The following is a 13,155-nucleotide window of genomic DNA, read 5'->3' as shown; positions in this document are numbered from 1 at the left end:
CCGACCCAGGGTCAGACAGTACCTTCTAACTTTGGTGTACCCACATTTCTGTATTCTTTACTGGTACAATTAATGAATCAATAATAACCAATATGATAGCAGCGTGAGTAATGGGATCCAATAGACAATACGTTCTATCCCACTTACCTTCATATCCAGTTTTCAGTCCGGAGATATTTATCCTCTCCAGAGGTTATTGCTTCAGTCTTCCCTGGCTGCCCATGCTTGACCATCAGCCTTCTGTGGAGGGCTGGGAGAGGAAGACTGTGGAGAGGTCCCCCTGCTTAGCACACACGCTTTCCCTTAATTCCCCTACCAACCTTGACTGTGTCTCGTGCCCTCTGCATTGCGTCTTTCTAAGTCAGCCTGCCTAGGAGGAGGCAGGTTCCCACTGTGGGGGCTGTTCCGTGACACTGGCACGGAGGAGAGTACAGCTAATCTGCAGACATCTTTAACCGGCCCCCCTGGTTCCAGCTCCCAGGGCCTCCCTGCCCTTTGCTGTCCTTGGCGTTTTTGAGTCCAGATTCTGTAGAGTGAATTGACTCTACCGTGTTTCACCCACATTTTGATTTCCAAACGTCTGTTGAATGCTTTCATCTGTTGCTGTTTCCTCTCCTGTTTCTTTGACCTCTTGGGGGGGTTTCTTTTTTAAAATTCATTTGCAGTCATTTCAGTGGGGTCACAGGAGAGAGAAGTAATGTGGTCAACTTAAACTGGATGCCCATCCTTTTTTTTTTTTTTTTGTGGTACGCGGGCCTCTCACTGTTGTGGCCTCTCCTGTTGCGGAGCACAGGCTCCGGACGTGCAGGCTCAGCGGCCATGGCTCACGGGCCCAGCCGCTCCGTGGCATGTGGGATCTTCCCGGACCGGGGCATGAACCCGTGTCCCCTGCATCGGCAGGAGGAGGACTCTCAACCACTGCGCCACCAGCGAAGCCCAGTCCATCCATTTTGATTTTACCCTGTGCATTAAAAAGAGTTCTTGCTCTCTGTTCTTTCTAATCCTCTCTTCAGATCTTTAGTCTCATATGACTTTCTTTTTGTGTGGTTCTTCCACCATGAATTCTTCTTAGATAGGATACTGAAAGAGCTTCCCATGCCACATGGTAAATAAGTGAAAAGAGCCTCATACCAATGTGCATCCTGTCAACTTATTTGAGTCACCCACGTGATGGAAAACATCCAGCCAGTGCCAGGCCAAAAATCCAGGCTGGTCAGCGCCCCCTTCATCCAGGTCTCCCCTGCGATACTCAACAGCTGGTTCACACTAAACTCGCGGCTCCAGCCACAACACCTGTGTACGTCTGAAAATTCAGCTGCCTCGGCTAAGGCCACCTCCCCACCCCTCTTCCAGTCTTCTTTAAGGCCTGGCTCAGACTGTACCCTCAGCAGCGAGCCCCCTTTCCGTTCCCCTTATGGGGATGAGTCTCTCGCCGTCCCTCTTCCCCTCACTGCACCCCACTTTATGAGTAGAGCTGCCTCCGCCTCCTTGCTGGACTCAGGGCAGGAAGCACTGCCCACCCGATACACACACCCGTTAGCTAGCTGGTGCCTCACAACGCAGGGCTTGCTTCATAGTCTCGCTCTATCTCCCTTTGTTTCCCCTGCAGGTTTCTAGTACAGGTCTTGGCCCTTCTCTCCAGAGAACAATGGACATTCAGTCATCTGTCCGTGAAAACTTCTCAGGAACGCTGCCTGGGCAGCCAGAGGGAAGGGTTGCCCCACCCAGTGGGTGACTCCAGCCTCCCACAGAGCCAGGGGCCCCCGGGTCTGAGCCACCAGCCTTGGACGGTCTGGAGACCCACAGACTCATCTCATGGGCCTGTAAAAACCAGACTGGCTGGGGATCCTTAACCTGCTGGGTGGGTCCACAGTGCAGAGCTCACCTCCTATCCACCATCCTGCAGAAATCATGAGAAAAGCAATGGCTGAAATGACACGGCAGAAAGAGAAGGGCCACACCAACCTTTGATTAATAAAATGCTCAGTAGATAATCAATTCCAAAGAAATTATATAAACTACCCTGCCCCGCCCCCTCCCGCCAGGCCTCTCCCAAGAATATTGCAATAAATCTTTACAAAGTATCTAAGAAATTCTTCCCGGTCCCTGGAAAAATCCCTAAGTATAATTTCTTCTAATGCCAGGAGGATGGTTTCTGCAAAAATTGTAGGATTTGTTTCTCTAGGGGAGGGACTCTCACAAGAACTCTGTTGAGTCTGATGGCTTTGGGGATGCCTGAGCGCTTGCTTCACGATTTAGAACCAGTAACCAATCCTTGAGGCAGGTATTATCATCCCCACTTTACAAATAAGGAACCCAAGACTCAGAGAAGTGAAGTGTCCCACCCAGAGTCACTGAGGATTGACGCTCAGAGCCTGGGTCTCCACATCCCGGGCTCTTTCTACCATCCCAGGCTGCTTCCATGATGGGTGAACAGAAGAGGAAGGAGAGGCCAGAGACTCTAGCTTTGCCCCGCCCGCCCCGCTACACTTCTCTGTGGTGGTTCTGAATTTCCAAAACACGTGGACCATGACGTGCACCTCTAGGGTACTTCACCACTGCCCTGATTTCTCCTGTGTAGAACACTGGACTACAGGCGTTGTTAGACCTTGGACTGTCCTACTCAGGGAAGAAAATTGAAGGCCACTGCCCAGCGTGTGACATGGCTCCGGAGAATTTGTTTCAGTCCTCAGCTTCAAAAATTAAAATCTTCTTATCTGAGACTTAGCTTTTGACCTCTAACAAGGAGAGTAAATAAGCAAACCCAGACAACACAAGCCCTGCACAGAGTCACAGAAGCCCAGTCTAGCATTTTAGCAATTAGGGGTACTTGTCCATAAAGCACTTAAAAATCCATTTAGACCGTCCAAGTCGGTTCAAGCTCTTTAATCTTGGATAAAGTAAACAAGACTGTTTTTAAGTTGGTTGGGTTTTTTTTTTTTTTCTATTTTAAAGCAAGGATACTGGGAGAGAAAAAAATAAGACATTCAAGGCCAGACCTTTGGACCCCAGTAATGTACAACAGCTGCAGAGGCTGGTCAGACCTCTTGGTGATATTTTCAGTCTGCCAACGCCAGCTCACCCTTTCATAGATTGAAAACAACACATCTCCTTGAAGTACACTTCTCTTTTCATTTGTGGCTTGGAACTTCCTAAGGGCAGGGCCCAAACATTATTCTGCACCCCACAAAGTGTAGCTCAGCCCGTGGGGTCTCAGCAAATGCTTGCTCACAGGCTGACCGTTGGAAGCAGCAGGCTGTGCTGCTGTCACCATTCATCACTGGCAATGAACAGATCTCACCATAGCCCGCAGGCACCCCGCTCTCCAGACAACCAGCTCACTTCCAGTTTTGAAAAGCTTCAAGCTACTCCGTGCCCCTTGTTTTGCACACTTTGCTTCTCCACCTGGAGCACATTGTCAGCCTCCTGCCCCCGCCCCATCTCTCTCAGCTGAAGGGGCACCTCAGAGGAGCTCTTCCTGATCTCCTTGGGACTTCCCTGGTTTATCTTTCTGCTACCAGTCCCTTGGCAGTGAGTTCTGGAAGGGCTACTACGTATTTCTCAGTGTTGATCTGTTTAATGTCTGTTTTCCCCACCAAACTCCATGGATGCAGGGACAGCAAGTGCTGTATTCCCTGCTGTATCCCCAGTGCCCAGCACAAAGCCAGCCAGCGTGGGGACTGAGTGGAGTAGGATAACTTAGACATCAAGAGCACCAGGTACACAAATCTCAGCCTTCTCCCTTCCAGCCGAAGGTCGCAAAGTATAACGTGCCCTTTAACCCACACGGCCCAGCCAACTGATAACTCAGCCAAGGCCACAGAACTCCCAGTTCAGAGGGTGTGGCTCGCAAGGGCCTGAGGAGAAACACTGTGCACTCGTGGTCGGAACAAGGTGCACCTTTACAAGGGAATTCCTGAGAAGAGGAGGTGGAGTGTGGCCAGAGGGTGGAAAGCCATGCCTCTTGCCACTCGGAGAAGTTGTTCAACGGACCTGCAGTCACACCTTCACTCCTCTGAATTCCTGTTGGACTGCAGACAAACCTGAGGAACATTCCACCCAAAGGAGGAGAAGTTGGGTGTATCCCTCCTGGCTTTCATCCTCCACAGGTTGATGTTGGCTCCGGAGGTTTTATCTCCTCACACTCGGAGGCTGTGCTTGTGCGAGGGCTCCCCGCTTCAGAGTTGGCGCTGTGGCAGGGACACGGGAAGATCCGTCTTGCATTTGAGCTGGATGTCGTCATGGGAGCCCACACTGAGTTTCCATCAGAGCTGCGGCTGAATCATAGGTGGGCTGAGCGAGTGTGTCACAGGGTACCAAAAGCATCGGATACCACCGTACTGTCCCTCTGCAGCTCCTGCTCCCCGCTGTGCCTGCAGGTGCATGCTCACCAGTGGATCACCCAGAAGATTGATTAGTGAGTCTAGCCCAAAGGACATTGGCATGGAAGGTAGCTGCCTTCCTTAGGGCTCCCTAAGGAAGGGACCGCCCTCTTCCATCTTCCTTCTGACCGCTACCTTTGTCGTATCCCCCCTCCTGCAGGGCACTCCCATGTGATGGAGAGGAGAGTCAAGCTCAACTGGCCCCAATGGTAGAAGACAACTGCTGTGTAAGAGAGCATTTCGGGTGACCACCAAAGAAGGTGGCAGAAAATTCTCTGACCTTGCCTAGGATGTCTCCCCTGCCCCTCTCACCTGGTTTGCTCATACCCAGCCCTGGGTCAGGAGAATCCCCAGGCTGAGCTCAGTGCCCCTGTGCTAACCTGACTGGTGAACTTGTCACATGTGTCCCTGTGCATTCACTGCTCTATCCCCTGTGGGCACCAGGAGCTCATTGAGCATCACACTGTGTCTCATTTCTACACCCAAGACATAGTGTCGTGCTTGGGACACGCGGGTTCTCTGCAAACCCTTGTGGAGGCAAAGCAGAGAAAGAGGGAGGGAGGAGGGAAGTCCGTTGCTAAGAGATAAAATGATTCACTAGTATCCTAGTTGCCAAAGATAAGTCATCTGACCCATGTGGGGAATTCCCAGAACTAACCATTTAAAGCAATACTTGGCTGAAATCTGTTGCAAAATACAGCCCTGACTTAGGCACTTATTTTTGCCTTTATTATTTTTTAAAGAAAGAGGTGCTCCAAGAGCCAGTGACTCAGACCTCCAGGTGACTTGGCTGTGGTTTCTTATGAGTCAGGCTTACCAGACAGTTGAGGACAGAGGTGAACAGGAAAGAGGCCGAGAAAAGCCAGAGAAGCAGAGAGAGTCAACACAGACGTCGAGGAGGCTTCCGGCAGCTCTCTCAGGCCAAAGGGCACACAGAGTGAGAACTCCAGACACTCACAGACAAAGGGGTACAGCTGATACCAGTTCAGCTGGAAGATTCCCCTCAGGTAGCCACCCAGGAGGACGGGTTGTAAAGGCCCTGGGGTTATGGCCACTTCAGGTGGGCTGCTTCTCATTTATTTCTTCGGGTAAAGAGAAAAAACAAGATGTGAGCACCGATACTTTCATTATCTGTGGATTTTCCCTCCCTCCTCGGTTCTCTGCATCCTTTCTCCCACTCTGACATCTTGACAATCCTGATATATGCCGAATATGAACTGATTAACATCACTATGTGAAAGGAGAGAAAGAAAAAGAAAAGTTGACTAAAGTGCAAAAGCACAGAGACAAAGGCAACTTTGAACAGAAGAAGCTGCCACAACCCTGTACCTCCGCCGAGCGCCCAGCAGCCGTCCGGGCTCGTGTGAGCTAGCCCTCAGGATGTTTACCATCTAACGCAACTGAGCGAGCAGAAACGTAAGAGCCTCTAATTATACAAATTGCTGAGTGTTGTGCACAGGAAATAACGTATTACCTTTGTAATTCTATGTACAGTGTACAAAGCACTTTCCCCACACACCCCACAATCTAACAATAATCCGGAAATTATTATTACTATTTACGGACACAGAAACTGAGACACAGAGAGGTTAAGTGACATGCCCTCATTCACACATCTATTACCAGGTGGATCCTGGCATTGAACTCAGGTTGTCTGGGCCCAAGACAAGTGCTGTTCCCTGGACCCTGCAGCAAATTCCCACCGGCTAGTCACCTATAGTCTCCCTTATCTCACCTTTGTCTCCTGAGCAGAGGTGTTTATACCGGAATCCCAGCACGTCAGTGACAATAGCAGATAATATGAAACTTGGAGAAACACCTGCCGTAGCCAAAAAAGAGCCTGGTTCTGATAATTCTGTTTAACATCTAGAAGAAAGAGAGTGAACATTTTGGGTGGATGTATAAAAGAAGCTAGAAAGAACTTGGAGGTGGTTGGGTATTGCTTAAAGGTCACTGAACACACAATGCTAAAATTGGGAGGATAAAGCTCAACAAGGGAGATAAGGGCTCTTCCGGAGCTGGGAAGAGATCAGGACCAAAGATACAAGGATCCAGAAGCAGGGGAACCAGAAGACATCACGCACAAAGCTCCACGTGCTGCACTGGGTACTCAGCCCCTTCCGGTCCTCCTGGAGGGTGCTGGGTACCATGGGGCCTTTAAGAGGAATGGGGTCCTAGCTTAGGGCCCGGTGCCCCATGTTGGACTGTCCGTACTTACACAGGATTGTTGTGGAGAAGAGGAGGTCTGGTGTGCTCTAAGGCCACTACAGAGGCAGTGTGAACGCATGCTGGGGTCAGCAGGGCAGCTGGGGCTCTACCAAGATGCTGGGCCAGTCAGCAGAAGAAAGAGAGCATAAGGATGGTGTGTCTCTTGGAGGCTGGGACACCTAGCCGGCCGCTGGTTTTACACAGGCAAATGCCAACAACTCTCAAATGTCTGTTTCCAGCTCAGACCTCGCTCCCCAGCTCTAGATTCATTAGGTGACGTCACACACTTAGATATGTCATCAAAATCTCAAACTTAGGGCTTCCCTGGTGGCGCAGTGGTTGAGAGTCCGCCTGCCTATGCAGGGGACACGGGTTCGTGCCCTGGTCCGGGAAGATCCCACATGCCGCGGAGCAGCTGGGCCCGTGAGCCATGGCCACTGAGCCTGCGCGTCCGGAGCCTGTGCTCCGCAACGGGAGAGGCCACAACAGTGAGAGGCACGCGTACCGCAAAAAAAAAAAAAAAAAAAATCTCAAACTTAACTTATTTAGAATGGAACTTGTAACCCATCTCTCTCAAATCGGTTGCTCAAGCCAGACTCCGGCCATTGTCCCCCGGTTTCTCCCTCCTCCTCCCTCCCACATTGAGTCCATGACCGTGTCCTATTGCGCTCCCAAATCCATCCATTTTTTTTCACCTCCAGGGCCATCTCCCTAGTCCTAGCTCCACCACCTCCCACTCAAATCATCTACTTCCCACACATATATATTCTGCTATCACAGAGCAGCCAGAAGGACTCCGACTCCCTCCATCTCTGCATATTTTGCTGCCCCGCCCACAGAGAAACAAGTAGGAACGACCAGGATTGGACAGGCACACACTCTGATCAGTGGGGTGTTGCCTTTGAGATAAACCACTCCCACAGAAGCCCTCCTTGCTCTTCTACCTCAAGAGTGACCCTGGAAAGCCAGGGGACGGGGAGTGGACTTGGGCTTCTGAACGAGACAGGTGTCCTTTAATTCACAGCTTTGCCCCTCACTGTCTGGGTAGCTTTGTGCAATCTACCCAACTCTCTTGAGTCTCTGGTGCCACTAAGAAAGGGGTCCTGGTATTAACTTCATGGGGATTTTGTGGGCATTAAATAAAAATCACAGAAAGAAAGCCCTTCATTCAGGGGTCAGCCCATGGTAGATCCCTGTTGGTAGGCTTGGTATTTCTAACTTCCTGCCCACTGGGTTCTCAGGCCTGAGAGAGGAGACACTATAATTAGGCTGTTCTGCTGTGGAATTCCTCAGAGCCTCCTGCCTCTCTTTTTTTCCTTCCATTGTCTCTCCCTTCCTTTCCCACCCACGGTTTGAAGCTGACTGTTCTGTCTGCAGGAAGTGTGTTAAACGAGACAATGTTTGTGTTCTCGCCTCATCCCAGGGCTTTGCTGGCATTTCTTCTCTTCTGGTCCTTGGGGAACCTCAGAAATGTGGTCAGATGCGCCTGCGGACCGTGTTAACAGGCACAACTCACACAGTTGTTAGAAGAGAAATTTCATGTGCAGAAAATAATATGAGTGATGTATTCACACAGGCATGGATTTTAGAGATGCAGGTCTGGGTCCACTTCCAGCACTGTTATTGGCTGTGAGCCCTAACCATGCTACGTACTATCTTCAAGTGTCAGTGCCCTCATCCATAAGACTTTCAGGATTCTGATCAGAATAATGAGAGATAGTGTTTTGAAAATTCTGGACAAGGTCAGTCACATTGCAAATGCTTGATAAATGAGCATCTAACATAGCACTTGGCATTGGAAACACATAGTGCACAGGCCCAATCTAGCCCACTACCTGTTTTTATAAATAAAGTTTTATTGGGGCACAGCCACACCCATGCGTTTACATATTCTCTATTGGCTGCTTTCATGCTACAACAGCATAATCGAGTGGCTGCAACTTCCTGTCAGTTCCTTTGTTTTCATCTAAAAGTTAGAGGTCTGCTGTGGACCCAGGACATGATAGCTATGATGGTTATGGGGTACCCCCAGCAGCTGCTTATTTAATGTATCAGTTGGGATTAAATTCAACTGCATTTTAAAAAAATTATAGTGGCTTAAACATGGTAGAAGCTGACTTATCTCTCATATAAAAGCCTGAAGATGGGCAATCCAGGGCTGTTCTTTCCTATAAAAGTCTCAGTGACCTGGGCTGTCTCACCTTACCACTTGCCCTAGAATGAGACCTTCCTTTTCACAGTCCAAGACAGTGGTTGAAGCTCCAGCCATCACATTCTCATTCCAAGTAGCTGAATAAAGAACAGGATAAAGAAAAAGGAGCAAAGTGTGTGCAACAATTCTTTTTAAAGACAGTTCCCTGCAGCTGCCACCTGACACAACTGCTCTCGTTGCTCTCATGGGCACACTTAGTGGTAAGGGAGGCTGGAAAATGGAGCATTAATCCAAGTGACTATATGCCCAGATGAAAACTGAGGGGTTCTGTTTACTAAGGAAGATGGAGAGAACAGATATTGGGGGAAAGCCACGGGGTGTGCATCCCTTCGGATCGCTTTAGCTATAAACAACCAAAGCCCAGCCTTCAATGGTTTAAGCTACTAGGACTTTTATTCTTTAATTATCAAGAAATCCAGAGGTAGAGTGTTTAAGGTTTGCCTCAGGAGTTCCCCATGTCACGAAGCACCCATGCTTCCACGCTGCCTCTTCAGTGTGCTGGCTTTACTTCCCCGGGTGTGGTGTTCTGGTGGCAAGACGGCTGCTGCAACTTCAGGCGTCAGATCCCCGTACCCTGCCCCAAAGGGAGGAGTGAAGAGGTAGTGGAGAGGGCTTCCTTCATGTGTTGGATTTCTTGTATTCCCCCCAAAGTTCCTAGAAGCTTCCCCTTCCATCTCCTTTGCCAGCCCTTGTTCTCATGACTACCTCTGTACCAATCACCAGCAAAAGGAAACGGGCTTGCCACGATTGGCTTACACGACCTGCTGCCTGAACAAAATTAGGACTCTGTTAACAAGGAAGAAAAAGGAAATGAGCTGTGAGTAGAAATGCACTAGAACGATCCACTATTATCTGGGAGGGGAGTGAAATATTAATTGTTTCCCTCCTGCCTCCAGGAACCTGATAATTTGATTCTTCCCAGATGAAAGGCAAGGAGTAAATTGAATGTGGATCATATTCTCAAGCTTCTTAGAGCTGCTGTTTATTATCAACATGTTTTGTATCATTACAAAATCTGGAATTAGAGGTGAAATCTGCTCCATAAATCTTTAGCTTTCAGCTTTCAGTTCAGTATGCTGCAAGGTGCTGTCTCCACAATGCTCAGAGCTATTTTCAGGTGGATGTTCTGGACAGAAAAGCAGCTTCCTAAAAATAGTTTTGCAGTGGCAATCCTACATCTCCTGGAAATGATGCACCTTATCTTGTTGATAGGGTCTGCAGTCTTAAGGCAGGGCCATCCACCCTAACCCTAACCGGACTGCTGGTGATCAGGAGATTAAATTCCACTCCACTGAAAATAGTGCTCAGCCTTCCAGCAGAGCCGAAACAATACTTTGCCATGTTATCCATCAAGCAGGATAATTGAGAGGAGCAATGGGCAGACCACCCCTGGATTTGCAATGGAGAGCTGGAAGCTTAACATAATAGGCAAGTTGGCTCACTCAGATTTTATCCAGATCCTTCCCCCAGAGGAAAGAAAAAGGAAAGTGATGTTCCTTTATTAAGGTATAATTGACATGCAGTAAACTGCACGTATCGAAAATGCAGTCTGGGGCTTCCCTGGTGGCGCAGTGGTTAAGAATCAGCCTGCCAATGCAGGGGATGCGGGTTTGTGCCCCGGTCCGGGAAGATCCCACATGCCGCGGAGTGGCTGGGCCCGTGAGCCATGGCCGCTGGGCCCGAGCGTCCGGAGCCTGTGCTCTGCAACGGGAGAGGCCACAACAGTGAGAGGCCCACGTACCACACACACACACACAAAAATGCAGTCTGATGCATTTTGGTATATAGATACAGCAGTGAAACCATCCCACAATCAAGATAATGAACATGTCCACCACCCTTGAAAGTTCCCTGCTGCCCCTCGTAACCTTTTCTCTCACATCTCTACACTCCATCCCTGAGCAAGCTCTGATCTCTTTCACTGTACATAGTTGCATTTTCTAGAGTTTTATATGAATGGAATTATATATAATCTTTTTTGTCTGGCTTCTTTCACTTAGCATAATTATTCTAGAATTTCTTGTTGTATAAATCAATAGTCCATTCCTTTTTATTGCTGAATAGTATTCCAGTGTGTGGATATGCCACAACTTGTTTATCCATTTATCAATTAATAGACATTTGAATTATTTCCCATATTTGACTATTACAAATAAAGTACACATTCATGTACAAGTTTTTGTATGAACATACAGTTCTTTTCTCTTGGGCGAATACCTAGAAATGGAATAGCCAAAATGTTTTCAAAAGTGGTTGGACCGGGCTTCCCTGGTGGTGCAGTGGTTGAGAGTCCGCCTGCCGTTGCAGGGAACACGGGTTCGTGCCCCGGTCCGGGAAGATCCCACATGCCGTGGAGCGGCTGGGCCCATGAGCCATGGCCGCTGAGCCTGCGCGTCCAGAGCCTGTGCTCCGCAACGGGAGAGGCCACAACGGTGAGAGGCCCGCGTACCGCAAAAAAAAAAAAAAAAGTGGTTGGACCAATTAACATCCCAACAGCAGTGTCTGCGAGTCCCATTTCCTTCACATCCTCAGCAACACTTTGCAGGGTAGATTTTTTAAATTTGATACATTTTAATAGATGTATAGTTTTATGTCATTGTGGTTTTCATTCAAATTCCCCTAACGACTAATGATGTTGAGAATCCTCTGGTGTGCTCATTTGACATCTATATATCTTTTTTTGGTGAAGTGCCTGTTCAAATCTATTACCCACGTTTGAATCTTTTGCCCACTTTAAAAAATTGTCTCATTATTAAATTATGAGACTTCTTTATATATATGACATATAAGTTGTTTATTAGAAATATATCTTGCAAATACTTTATACCAGTCTTTGGCTTGTATTTTTTTTTAATATTTATTTATTTACTTGGTTGCTCCGGGTCTTAGTTGTGGCTTGCTGGCTCCTTAGTTGCGGCACATGGGCTCCTTAGTTGTGGCATGTGAACTCTGAGTTGCGGCATGCATGTGGGATCTAGTTCCCTGACCAGGGATCGAACCCAGGCCCCCTTCATTGGGAGCACAGAGTCTTAACCACTGCGCCACCAGGGAAGTACCTGGCTTGTATTTTTATTCTCCCTACAGTGTCCTTCTAAGAGCAGAAGTTTTTGGGTTTTGTTTTTTAAAATTTTTTATCTATTTATTTATATTTTGGCTGCATTGGGTCTTCGCTGCTACGCACAGGCTTTCTCTAGTTGCAGCGAGCGGGGGCTACTCTTCATTGCGGCACACAGGCTTCTCATTGCGGTGGCTTCTCTTGTTGTGGAGCATGGGCTCTAGGCATGCGAGCTCAGTAGTTGTGGCTTGCAGGCTCTAGAGTGCAGACTCAGTAGTTGTGGTGCATGGGCTTAGTTGCTCTGCGGCATGTGGGATCTTCCTGGACCAGGGCTCGAACATGTGTCCCCTGCATTGGCAGGCAGATTCTTAACCACTGCACCACCAGGGAAGTCCCTGAGAAGAAGTTTTTAATTTACATGATGTTAATTTTATTAAATTTTATTTTTTGGTGTCATATCTGAAACATCTTTGTCTAACTCAAGGTCAAAAAGATGTTCTATTTTTTTCTCCAACTTAATATTTTTAGGTTTTTCATTTAGATCTATCATCCATTTTGAGTTCATATTTGTATATGGTACAAGGTATGGACTCAAGTTCATCATTTGTATGTGTGTGGGTGTTTTCCAATTGTTAAATACACTTTATTGAAAAGACTAATCTTTCTCTATACTACATGCACCTTTATATAAAAACATATCAATGGTCCACATATGTATGGGTCAGTTTCTGGGCTCTCTCTCTCTTCTGTTCCATTGATCTCGTTGTCTAATTTGAGACCAATACCACATTATCTTGATAACTGTAGCTTTATTAAGTCTTGAAGTCTGGTAGTGTTAACCATCTAGTTTTGTTCTTTTCCAAGTTGTTTTAGCTATTCTAGGTTCACTGCATTTCCACAAGAATTTTAGAATCAGGATGTCATTTTCTACAAAAAGCCTACTAGAATTTTAATAGAGATTGTTAAATCTGTAGATCAATCAAGGAATAATATTAATCTTGACAATGCGGAGTCTTCCAACCCATGAATAAAGTTTAGCTCTCCATTTATTTGGGTATTCTTTAATTTCTTTAGCAATGTTTTATAGTTTTCAGCACACAGACCTTTTCACATCTTTTGTCAGATTTGTCCCTAAGTATTTTATAATTTTTGGTGCTGTTGTACATGGCATATTTACTTCAATTTCCAATTGTTTGTTACTAGTAGATAGACTTACAGTTGATTTTTTATATTGATATTATACCATGCAGATTCGTTAAATCCATTTGTTAGTTCAAGTCGATTTTTTGTACATTGTT

The sequence above is a fragment of the Aethalodelphis obliquidens genome, unplaced genomic scaffold (assembly GCF_003676395.1).
Source record: "Aethalodelphis obliquidens isolate GAN/ISIS:26980383/991018 unplaced genomic scaffold, ASM367639v1 scaffold112, whole genome shotgun sequence".
In the NCBI taxonomy this organism is placed as follows: domain Eukaryota; kingdom Metazoa; phylum Chordata; class Mammalia; order Artiodactyla; family Delphinidae; genus Aethalodelphis; species Aethalodelphis obliquidens.
Note: the sequence above shows the minus strand (reverse complement) of the source record.